The sequence below is a fragment of the Martes martes genome (genome assembly GCF_963455335.1).
Source record: "Martes martes genome assembly, chromosome: 6".
NCBI lineage: Eukaryota > Metazoa > Chordata > Mammalia > Carnivora > Mustelidae > Martes > Martes martes.
In genome coordinates this window covers 14955486-14968895 of record NC_137893.1, presented here as the reverse complement: position 1 = coordinate 14968895, position 13410 = coordinate 14955486, and positions in this window count along the sequence as shown.

Sequence of the window (13410 nt, the reverse complement as noted above, 5' to 3'; positions counted from 1 at the left end):
AGGCCCAGAGATCTGGTCTAATCAGACGATGTGCTGAATTTTTAAGATTTGGATAGCAGGGCTGCGGTCAGAAGGGCAGTTACCAGAGGAACATGTGATGTCCTTAAATCAGAGAAGGGAAGTGGAGAGAAGAGGACGAGGGACGGATAGGCAATTTTGCTGACAAGTAGGAAGGTTTAGGATGTCAGAGGCAGGGAAGAACAGGTAATGCAAGTTCAAGGGAAAAAGCCGGGCCGTAGTGGATCTGGCTCTGGAATCAGAGACATTAGTTGGATGCGAGAAGAACATAGTGGAAGAGCAGAGAATAGTTTGGGGAAATAAGCAACATCCCAGCCGAAAAAGGCAGATACAGATAGGCAGAAGCCGCAGTACTGAAATACGAGGAGAAGGAGTCCCAGGAATTCAGTTCAGTGCAGAAGAGAATTGTGAGGGCAATGCCCGTGGTTCTTGCAGCAGGTTTCTGATGAGAAATCCAAAGCAGAAGAAATCCAAAGCAGTTCTCTGCCCTTCAGTGAACAGGCTGGCAAGATACCATGCTGGTGGCTGTTGGTTACAGGACAAATCGCAGTAAATTCTCACGTACACAGATGCAGGGAAAAAATGTGTTCAGAAGACTGGCCATGGACTGGACTGATTGGAGAAAGTCCTTTGTCCTGGGAGACATAAAAATTTGGGTTGATGGGATGGGCTAGCCAGTGGATAGTCGGCTGGATAAGCAAGAAGTTCCAAAATGGTTTGTTTGAGGATGAGAATGGCATCTGAGAAAGGTGACTCTGGGCTTGTGTGGAAGCTAGCTTTGAGTGGAAGAAGCCAGACGAGGGCGTGTCCAGCTCTGAGGTTCGGGTTAGTTTTTTCTTTTCAAATAAGTGTCCGCTAAGACCATTGGAAAGGGCTGTGGAAATTGGGAAGAAGAGGTGACACTAGCAGTGACGAGTTTCCCTGGACATGAATGTTGGATGTTGCTGATGGAAAGAGCCAAGAGTTGTGGTTAGAATGGTGTCAACGTAAGGATGGGCTCATGAGGACCAGGAAGCACTGGAGGTCGGCGGAGGCCAGAATGGTTAACACAGAGGCACCAGGTGACTGTGAGTGACTGAACGTGTGGTCCACTGTATAAAACCAGGAAATCTACCTCTTGATTCTCAACTACCCGAGACAGAATTAGTGCCCAGCCTAATTTTTGAAAGAAGTGTCTACTTTTCTCAGGAATTCACAGGCAGCTGCTGTCTCTTTGAATCCTTCCCTTTTTGGCCACAAATTCTCATGGTTAAGCCCATTTTTTTCTTGTTTTGTGCACAGTGCAGAGTGTAGAATAGTAAACGCAACCTGTGCACCTGTGCATTGCTAATAAAAGACTGTCCTTTTCTTTTGAGCACTTCTCACTTTTTTTAAAAAAAGATTTTATTTATGTATTTGACAGACAAATATCACAAGTAGGCAGAGAGGCAGGCAGGGGGTGGTGGGAAGCAGGCTCCTCGCCGAGCAGAGAGCCCGATGCAGGGCTCGACCCCAGGACCCTGAGACCATGACTTGAGCCAAAGGCAGAAGCCCAACCCACTGAGCCACCCAGGTGCCCCACTTCTCACTTCTTATTTTTCCTCCCAGGTTTCATTATTTAATCCAGTGGTACTCCACTGGCAGCATGTTAAAATCACTCTGATACTGAAAAAAATACCTGTAGCGAGCTCCCCCAAGGTTCTGATTTCATTGGTATGGCCTGAGCACCACATATATTGGGTAAAAGCTCCTCTTATGATTTTAACATGTCGCCAGGTTTGAAAGCCACTGGACGATTGGGTTTCTCTGGACTTTCAAAAAGGTGAAGCCCAGCCTTGGGCAGAATTCAGGTGATGGGTTAGACTTATGTTCTAGGTTGATTTCATGGGTTGTTAATTTCAGTCCACTCAACATGTCCCAGGAAAGCATTTGAGGTGACCCACAGTCAGCTTGCTAATCCCTCTAGTCCTGATAGTGTTTTTGATAATTTGTCCGTATAATCATAGTATGGAAATTTCCAGCCAGACATTGTCTCTTTATTTTCCATGTTTCTTAATCAAGATCTAACAGAGTTATTAAATATAAGTGGCTCGTAAGTCATTGTTGTAGGGTGTAAATACTAGGGTGTAAATACATTTTTTTTTCTTAAAACTCTACCTTTCTTTCCCAAAGTTCTTTTAAAGTACAGTTTTAGATGTGGAGGAATCCTTGAAAATTATTCTGATATGATGCCTTAATTTTATGGAGGAGACCCTGAGTCCATGAGATGAAGTAATTTATGTGAGGGTGCATGGGTAGGAAAGGACAAAGACATGGAAACCAGGATCATCTTATGCTGATACCCACCCCAGAGAGCTCTCTCTCCTGCAATCCTGCCTCTCCCATTTCCATTCTTTTCTTTATGTTTCCATCTATTTGCAACACGTATTTGCTAACTGCTCCGCACCCAAATTGTGTACCAGACAGGTCACAATGACTCCAAGTTTTCATTTAGTGGGGCAGAATAAAATATCTTTCTAATAAACAGTGACAAATATTTGTTAAAAAAGTACTGTGCAAAAGACACATTTTCAGGATAGGATATATTTTCCAAATTACATTCTGGGTGGAAACAGCAGAGCTCTTAAGAGTAGCTGGTATAATGGATTTTATTGTAGCTCTGCTTTTTTTGTAGGAGAGTAAGAAGCAGAGGTAAGTGGTACTGAAGAGATAATAACAAATTCTTTTTTACATAAGGACTTATTTATTTATTTATTTATTTATTTGACAGAAAGAGAGAGAGCGCGAGAGAGGGAACACAAGCAGGGAGAATGGGAGAGGGAGAAGCAGACTTCCCACTGAGCAGGGAGCTTGATGTGGGGCTCGATCCCAGGACCCCGGGATCATGACATGAGCTGAAGGCAGATGCTTAATGACTGAACCACCCAGGTGCCCCCTTAATAACTAAAGTTCTAAAAGATGAGAAACATTTGGGCAAAGTTCTTTGTTAGCTGTAATAAGCTATGGAAATGGACATTATAGTCATGGAAATCATGGAATTATGAAATGTTCGGAGCTTGGATTGTTGGGCTCAAATCTTTTGTTTTAAAAATGAGGACTTCCATGTTTGCTGACGAAAGGTCAACCAACAAACGCTGGAGCTAGAACTTGGATCTGATTCTGCATCCTTCTTTCTTGGGATATTAAAAAATAAAAGGAAGAAGTTTATCAGTTGTTTTCTTTTTATTTATGAAAGTCCTGTAAGTTCATGTGGAAAATACTAAAAACCACAACGAGGCAAACATACCAGGTATTTTTAGAATCTGGTTTCTTTCTTTCTTTCTTTCTTTCTTTTTTTAAAAAAGATTTTATTTATTTGACAGATCACAAGTAGGCAGAGAGGCAGGCAGAGAGAGAGAGACGGGGAAGCAGGCTCCCTGCTGAGCAGAGAGCCCGATGTGGGGCTCGATCCCAGGACCCTGAGATCATGACCTGAGCCGAAGACAGAGGCTTTAACCCACTGAGCCACGCAGGTGCCCCACGGAATCTGGTTTCTTTACATGAGATGGCAAGTCTACTTTTGGACAAATTATTTTTGAGAGTAGTATTAATATTCAGTGTTATAATTGAACTTATTTATGGATAATGATTTATTAGTCTTTTTCCCATTAACAGATGTTTGGTTTTTTAGTTTACTTTCAAGGGTTTAGTAAGCAATGCTTCAGTGAACACCTCTTTGTTACCTTAGATTAGTTTTTTTTTTTTTTAAGATTTTATTTATTTATTTGACACAGAGAGAGATCACAAGTAGGCACAGAGGCAGGTGGAGAGAGAGGAGGAAGCAGGCTCCCTGCTAAGCAGAGAGCCCGATGCGGGGCTCGATCCCAGGACTCTGGGATCATGACCTGAGCCGAAGGCAGAGGCTTTAACCCACTGAGCCACCCGGGCGCCCCAGATTAGTTCTTTAAGATAAGTAATTTTGAAAGTATAAATATGTGTAAGACTCTTGGTAAATACTTACATCTTCCCCTCCAGAAGGAGTGTGTGAGGTACTCATTTATCTGCGCCCTCTTGTCCTGGCTGCATTCCATATATCCAGCTACCCTGATGTCAGGGCTCCCCTCCAGGAACCTAATCACTTAGACACAAGAAGTGTATGAGTGAACCAACAAAGTTCGGAACAAATGTGGAAAGACATTAAGGGTAAATCAAAGTCAACTAAAATATTAAGCACAGCTCCATCCCCCACCTTGTCCACGCCCTTCCCAATGCCCTACCTCCACTCACTCAAATTTGAAATTGAACTTAACCTTATTTTATATGACAGCTGAGGTTCACGAGCCAGCGGTGTGTTTATGTGAGTTTCATTGTAGCACAGGTGGGCTTCCCCGCTCCAGCCTCCTGGCCTTCATGTCACCCAGCAGCAGCCTATAAGACATCATGCATCCCCTGAGGCCACTGCCACAACTTGTGTGGCAGCTTGTGCTGGGCTGTGGGGGCAAGTGGCGGCAGTCCTCCAGCCCTGATCTGCTCCCCAAACCAAACACCTTTGCTGTGTGTGCCGGGTAGAAGGGCCACGCCCTTGAGGCACCTCTCCCTGTGCTGGGGAGATGCAGGTGTTCTGCTGGGTGGAAAAGGATGGGCGGTTTGTTGCCAGGAGCCAGGCTGTCAAGTATCATGGGTCTGTGCAGGGAAAAACAGGCAGAGGAAACCCTCTAGTGGCTGTAGGAATCCCATAAGCCATGGGTATAGACAACCCACTTGAGTTGATTCCAAAGTCATCTAACAGAAAAGGGGTGTCAGAAATTCCGCATGTGTCCCTTTAGATAATAATTTCAGTTTTCACAGAAGTTGTATATGCGTGTGTGTGTGTGTGTGTGTGTGTGTGTGTGTATTTAAAGGAACTTTTAATTTTAAAACAGTTTTAGATTTATAGCAACATTGTGAAGATGGAGAACTTTGCAATAACCTCCACACCCAGTTTCCACTCCTAGTAAGATGTTGTGTTAAAACTGTGTCTTTATTGCAAGTGGGAAACCAATACTGATACATTATTACTAACAAAAGCCCATATTTTATAACAATTTCCTTACTTTTTACCTAATGGCCTCTTTCTAGTCTAGTATCCAGAATGCCATATGACAATTTGTTATGTTTCTTGGCTGTGACCGTTTCTCAGACTTTTCTTGTTTTTAATGACCTTGACAATTTTGAGGAGTACTGGCAGGTGTTTTGTAGAATGTACTTCAGTTGGTATTTGTCTGATGTTTTTCTCATGCTTAGATGGGAATTATGGCTTTTTTGGGAGGAAGACAGCAGAGGTCAAATGTCATTCTCATTACATCATATCAAAGATATATATTATCAGCTTGATTTATTTATTTGTTTTTTTTTTCAGATAATAGTGACATTTATTTATTTAGGCAAATTAAAGTCTGGAATGAGAGTAGTCAACCTGTCAAAAAAGGTTGCATATGAAGTCTGGGATTACAGAGATCATGAATTTTCTATTTTGCGTATACACATGTATTCTTTGGTCTTCTGAGAGTTGCATTTATATACAGTGAATTTTCATTTCATTTTTTTTTTAAAGATTTTATTTATTTCACAGAGAGAGAGAGAGACCACAAGTAGGCAGAGAGGCAGGCAGAGAGAGAGAGGAGGAAGCAGGCTCCCTGCTGAGCAGAGAGCCCGATGCGGGGCTTGATCCCAGGACCCTGAGATCACGACCTGAGCCGAAGGCAGAGGCTTTAACCCACTGAGCCACCTAGGTGCCCCGAATTTTCATTTCTGATATCATATTTCTCATATGTAGAAGTTTCATTCTGTTGTTTTTATATCTTCTATTTCTCTCCTCATAATGTTCAGATTTTTCTCTATGATTTTTTTTTAAATTTTTATTTCTTTTCAGCGTAACAGTATTCATTGTTTTTTCACCACACCCAGTGCTCCATGCAATCCGTGCCCTCCCTAATACCCACCACCTGGTTCCCCCAACCTCCTACCCCCCGCCCCTTCAAAACCCTCAGATTGTTTTTCAGAGTCCATAGTCTCTCATGGTTCACCTCCCCTTCCAATTTCCCTCAACTCCCTTCTCCTCTCCATCTACCCTTGTCCTCCATATTATTTGTTATGCTCCACAAATAAGTGAAACCATATGATACTTGACTCTCTTTGCTTGACTTATTCCAAGATATGTCTCCAAAAGCGATGGAAACAAAGGCAAAAATGAACTTTTGGGACTTCATCAAGATCAAAAGCTTCTGCACAGCAAAGGAAACAGTCAACAAAACAAAGAGGCAACCCACAGAATGGGAGAAGATACTTGCAAATGACAGTACAGACAAAAGGTTGATATCCAGGATCTATAAAGAACTCCTCAAACTCAACACACACAAAACAGACAATCATATCAAAAAATGGGCAGAAGATATGAACAGACACTTCTCTAATGAAGACATACAAATGGCTATCAGACACATGAAAAAATGTTCATCATCACTAGCCATCAGGGAGATTCAAATTAAAACCACATTGAGATACCACCTTACACCAGTTAGAATGGCCAAAATTAGCAAGACAGGAAGCAACACGTGTTGGAGAGGATGTGGAGAAAGGGGAACCCTCTTACACTGTTGGTGGGAAGGCAAGTTGGTGCAGCCACTTTGGAGAACAGGGTGGAGATTCCTCAAGAAATTAAAAATAGAGCTTCCCTATGACCCTGCAATTGCACTACTGGGTATTTACCCCAAAGATACAGATGGAGTGAAAAGAAGGGCCATCTGTACCCCAATGTTTATAGCAGCAATGGCCACGGTTGCCAAACTGTGGAAAGAACCAAGATGCCCTTCAACGGATGAATGGATAAGGAAGATGTGGTCCATATACACTATGGAGTATTATGCCTCCATCAGAAAGGATGAATACCCAACTTTTGTAGCAACATGGACGGGACTGGAAGAGATTATGCTGAGTGAAATAAGTCAAGCAGAGAGAGTCAAGTATTTATTTGTTTTTTTTTTTTAAAGATTTTATTTTTACTTATTTGAGAGAGAGAGAGAGTACGAGAGGGGAAAGGTCAGAAGGAGAAGCAGGCTCCCCACTGAGCAGGGAGCCTGAAGCAGAGCTTGATCCTAGGACCCTGGGATCATGACCTGAGCCGAAGGCAGATGCTTAACCACTGAGCCACCCAGGTACCCCAATTTAATCACTTTTTTATATCAATATAGATTCATGGATATTTATTTTATACTTTGCGTTGTAATGTCATACTCCTTAATTTTGTTGCTCACATTGTCCCAGCTTTGAGAAAATATATATATTTTAAAATATAAAAACACTCTATCAGGGGCTCCTAGGTGGCTCAGTTGGTTAAGCATCCGCCTTCAGCTCAGGTCATGATCCCAGGGTCCTGGGATCAAGTCCTGTGTTGTCCTGCTCAGTGGGGAGTCTGTTTCTCCCTCTCTCTCTGCCTGCCACTCCTTCTGCTCATGTGCTCTCTCTCTGTCAAATAAATAAATAAAATTTTAATAAAAGTAAAAATAAAACACTCATCAAAGAACTCTGTCAACTTGAGTAACAGGAGAAAATGCTTTTTGTTTTCCTTAATAGGTCTCATTTATACTATTCTTCCATCAAAGAAATTCTGATTGCCTGTAATCTAAAAATTAGTGTTTATTTCCTCATGTGCTAAGATCATAGAATGAGTGACAAGGTTTCAAGGTTGAGTCAGGCCAATGCGTGACTCAGTGCTGTAAGACATACCTTTCTCAGTCCTAAGTCTGCTGCTGGTCTGTTGCTCCTGGGTTGAAGATGGACCCCTTGCCATGGCTCTTCTTAGGCTACATGGTATAGTCACTATGGCCACTGTCACTTCCCTTATTGGTTTCCAGTTTCTGAAACTTTTTAAGGTTCTTTAAAGAATTTCTTTTGAACATATTATCTTCCCCACTAAAAAGCTTTTGCATATACTAGTTTCTCTTTCTAGACTTTTCCTTCATTGGGTGCCTGGGTGACCCACTCGGATGGACATCTGTCTTTGGCTCAGGTCGTGATCCCAGAACCCTGGGATGGAGGCCCATGTCAGATTCCCTGCTCAGCGGGGAGTCTGCTTCTCCCTCTTCCTCTTCCTCCAAGCGCCCCCCCACCCACCCACTTGTGCTTTTCCTCTTGCTCACTTTCTCTCTGATGAATAAATCAAATCTTTAAAAAAAAAGTTCCTTCTGAGTGCCCCTCACCTCAAACCTATGCTTTTCGTGCTTCAGGAACAGTTATTAATTGATGCATGCATTTGTGGTGGCTGGCAAATCTGAACTGTGTAGGGCAGGTTGGCAGGCTGGAAACTCAGGCAGGAGTTCACGCTGCGGTCTTTAGGCTGAATTTCTTCTTCTCCGGGAAACCTTGGTGTTTGCTGTGAAGGCCGTCTGCTGAGGATGAGGCCCAACCACATTATGGAAGGCAACTTAATGTCAACTGATGGTAGAGGTTAACATTATCTACAGATTATCTTCACAGAAACACCTAGACTAGTGTTGGATTGAAGAACTGGCTACTACAGGCTTGCCGAGTTAACACGTCCAATCAACCATTACAATGACCAGGATAGAAACGTGTTATGAGGCGGAAAGCATCGTAATGACAGAACAGTGGGACATGGGAATGGAGAGGGGGCATGGGGGAGCACTTGACTTGGAATGGTCTTGGGGAGACAACATTGGAATTGAGATATGGAAAACAATCAGCTATGCCACGAATTTGCATTTCTACCCATTCCCAGACGATATGGATGCAGCTGCTTGGGGCCATACTTTGAGAAACATGGCGGCTTAAGGGTACACTTCTTTAATTATACAATTGATCCTGGGACAGCCCCTTAACATCTCAGAGTGATCATTTTCCTCAATATCCCTATCTCGCATACCCTGAGAAGCTGAGACTTTCGTTGAGAAGGTAAAAATCTCAGAAAGGCAACTTTGAAAGAGCCTCAGAAAGAGTGAAGCTAGAGGGCTGTTTCAGAGAAGGATGAGGCTTCCTGGGAAGTGACACTAGACACGGATTTCGTCCACTGGTAAGGAGTGCAGTCTATGCACAGTGAAGCGGTCACGGGCTGTACCCTGTGACGGACCTGTGGAAAGAGACTTGCCAGGATGGTGTGATTTAAGTACTCTGTTGTCAAATGATGTCCATGTGCTTTGTGCAAAGGGGTTATTCCCTTATGATGTCCTTTTCGTGGGAGGAGAATCTTGGTGCAGGAAGGATTACAGAGAATCCAGGAGGGGACAGAGGGACGTTCAAGCCTTTGTGAACCTTACCCCCTGCGTGAGTGGGCAGTACAGGGAACACTGTGGCCGGTTGACCTGGATGACCCCCAAGGTCCCATCTAGCCCTCCCAAGCCTGTTGTCCTGGCTTCTCCTGGTGCTGTGCTCACGGTACTCCCAACTTTGACAGAATTTTAAAGTTACAAGGCTGCTCCCTTGTAACAGCTGCTGCAGAAGTGGCTGCTCGCGGTCTGTTTCCTGAGAGAATTTTCCTGATTCTGGTGGAGCCAGGACCAACCCACAAAGTCAGATGTTCTTCACAAGCCCTGCGTGCCTGACTCTCCTGTCCACCCTCCAGTGGAGGCTGCCTTTTCTGCCCTTGATCCAGTTCCCAGCACGCTGCAGGGCAGGGATCTGTGCTGAGGAGGGGCTGTCCTGGGAGCGGACCTGCTGGGGCCTGGTGTTCTGGGAACTGAATATACCCTTTCTTTGTTTCATCTTTGCTGGACTTGATTTAGGGAGCAGTTAATGAAAAAACATGCCCCATTTCCCCCCGAGTTTTGTGTTTTTAAACACCACCACCAACAACCAACCATTTATACATACAAATGTTGCTTAAGGAGACATTTGGCTTTATACAAGGGTCGAAACCTCTTCATACAAGGGTATACACGGAATCTCTTGGAGGGCCTTTTGTTGACTAATTTAAAAAATCTAGAGTTCGACAAATGAAGAATTCTGGAGGCATTTTATTCTGGTGGGCATTAGTGCGTCCTCGAAAAGAAAGAGCAGATGTGTTGACTTCCTTGGCTTCACAGATTTCACTCCAACTGGTCTCAAGCACCAGTTACGGAATCCATTTGTTCTTTTGTTGAAGGCGGTAGGGGGAAGGGTGCGTGAGAGGCCTGGATTCCTTGAAGGAAATAAATGTGACCATTATGCCGAAAAGCAGGTCTCGTGGAATATAAGAAGGGAGTATTCACTGTGCCTTTAAATTTGTTCTGTGGGGCTGGTTGTTTCCCTGGATGAAATGCAAAGCAAATCTCAAGACTTTCTGGTCACTTCCAAGTCATAAAGGACCTCTAGTCACTAATTAATATAACCAGTCCAATGTAAATATCAAACCCTGTGAGTTTCATTTTCTGTCACATCTCCTCCCCTTCCCCGGTTCAGGCCTCAAACAAGCTTGCTGCCTGCAGCAGCGTAAAGGGCAGTTGGCTTCTTTTTCCTTCTCTCACATTTGTTTCTCTTTGTGCATCTTGCCAGCTAAATGTTTCATTCTTGCGGGGTTAGAATGGCTGGTCCAGCTCAGAGGAAAGGGGGATGAAACACGGTGAGGTGGTGTCATGCTTTCTAGGTCTGGCACGTGTTAGGAACTTACTCATGGGTGCTTTTGCTATACCCCCGTACCCCAGCTCTGGGAATCTTTCACTCGTGGATCCCTGCATGGGTAATATCACATCCTCTGGCTGGTTATGGATGGTCCCTCCTCAGCCTTGGAATCAACAACGCACCTCCCGTCCCCTTTGGGCTGCCCTCTTAGGCTGAATCCAGATTGAACCTACATTAGTTCTTTCTGGCCATGGCCATCATCAGCCCCATCCTTTGGTTCCACCAACTTTGTGAGCATAGACCAATCCTAGCACAGCCATCCCTCCTGCTTGCCGTCAGAGTAGTGGGCCAGGTTGTTTTGTCCTTGAGATTTCCAGGTGGATCAAAGACTTGAGGCCACTGTGTCTGCCTGTTCTCAGCAGACACTTATCAAGTTTTCCCAGGAGTTGTATTGAGGCCCCCTTTCCAGGGCTTGGAGTGAACATGGGCATGTCCTACCTCTTCCATCCCACGTGGAGGTGACAGACAGCAAACAGCTTTCTCCGAAAATCCTCTAATTCTCCAACCCCTGATCCTTGTATACTCTTGATGTGTGAGAGGAGAGTAAAATCCCCCATGCTACCCTTCCCCCCCGCTTCCAATACTGTGTGGTGGCCTTTGACGTTACTTTGATTGTGCCATATACTGTTTGGGGATCTCAGCCCAACATTGCAACACAATGGCTCCATTTTAACATTCTTTTTTTTTTTTAATTTTTATTATTATTTTTTAATTTCTTTTCAGCATAACAGTATTCATTGTTTTTGCACCACACCCAGTGCTCCATGCAATACGTGCCCTCCCTAATACCCACCACCTGGTTCCCCCAAGCTCCCACCCCCTGCCCCTTCAAAACCCTCAGGTTGTTTTTCAGAGTCCATAGTCTCTCATGGTTCACCTCCCCTTCGAATTTCCTTCAACTTCCTTCTCCTCTCCATCTCCCCATGTCCTCCATGTTATTTGTTATGCTCCACAAATAAGTGAAACCATATGATAATTAACTCTCTCTGCTTGACTTATTTCACTCAGCATAATCTCTTCCAGTCCCGTCCATGTTGCTACAAAAGTTGGGTATTCATCCTTTCTGATGGAGGCATAATACTCCATAGTGTATATGGACCACACCTTCTTTATCCATTCGTCCGTTGAAGGGCATCTTGGTTCTTTCCACAGTTGGGCAACCATGGCCATTGCTGCTATAAACATTGGGGTACAGATGGCCCTTCTTTTCACTCCATCTGTATCTTTGGGGTAAATACCCAGTAGTGCAATTGCAGGGTCATAGGGAAGCTCTATTTTTAATTTCTTGAGGAATCTCCACACTGTTCTCCAAAGTGGCTGCACCAACTTGCCTTCCCACCAACAGTGTAAGAGGGTTCCCCTTTCTCCACATCCTCTCCAACACGTGTTGCTTCCTGTCTTGCTAATTTTGGCCATTCTAACTGGTGTAAGGTGGTATCTCAATGTGGTTTTGATTTGAATCTCCCTGATGGCTAGTGATGATGAACATTTTTTCATGTATCTGGTAGCCATTTGTATGTCTTCATTAGAGAAGTGTCTGTTCATATCTTCTGCTCATTTTTTGATATGATTATCTGTTTTGTGTGTGTTGAGTTTGAGGAGTTCTTTATAGATCCTGGATATCAACCTTTTGTCTGTACTGTCATTTGCAAGTATCTTCTCCCTTTCCGTGGGTTGCCTCTTTGTTTTGTTGACTGTTTCCTTTGCTGTGCAGAAGCTTTTGATCTTGATGAAGTCCTAAAAGTTCATTTTCACTTTTGTTTCCTTTGCCTTTGGAAACATATCTTGAAAGAAGTTGCTGTGGGTGATATCGAAGAGGTTACTGCCTATGTTCTCCTCTAGGATTCTGATGGATTCCTGTCTCACGTTGAGGTCTTTTATCCATTTCGAGTTTATCTTTGTGTATGGTGTAAGAGAATGGTCGAGTTTCATTCTTCTACATATAGCTGTCCAGTTTTCCCAGCATCATTTATTGAAGAGACTGTCTTTTTTCCACTGGATGTTTTTTCCTGTTTTGTCGAAGATTATTTGACCGTAGAGTTGAGGGTCCATATCTGGGCTCTCTACTCTGTTCCACAGGTTCCACCGGTGTCTGTTTTTATGCCAGTAGCATGCTGTCTTGGTGATCACAGCTTTGTAGTAAAGCTTGAAATCAGGTAACGTGATGCCGCCAGGTTTTTTTTTTTTTTTTCAACATTTCCTTAGCAATTCGGGGTCTCTTCTGATTCTGTACAAATTTTAGGATTATTTGCTCCAGCTCTTTGAAAAATACCGGTGGAATTTTGATCAGAATGGCATTAAAAGTATAGATTGATCTAGGCAGTATAGACATTTTGACAATGTTTATTCTTCCGATCCAAGAGCATGGAATGGTCTTCCATCTTTTTGTGTCTTCTTCAATTTCTTTCATGAGTGTTCTGTAGTTCCTCGAGTACAGATCCTTTACCTCTTTGGCTAGGTTTATTCCCAGGTATCTTATGGTTCTTGGTGCTATAGTAAATGGAATTGATTCTCTAATTTCCCTTTCTGTATTTTCATCGTTAGTGTATAAGAAAGCAACTGATTTCTGTACATTGACTTTGTATCCTGCCATGTTACTGAATTGCTGTATGAGTTCTGGAAGTTTGGGGGTGGAGTCTTTCGGGTTTTCCATATAAAGTATCATGTCATCTGCGAAGAGAGAGAGTTTGACTTCTTCCTTGACAATTTGGATACATTTTATTTCTCTTTGTTGTCTGATTGCTGTTGCTAGGACTTCTAATACTATGTTGAACAAGAGTGGTG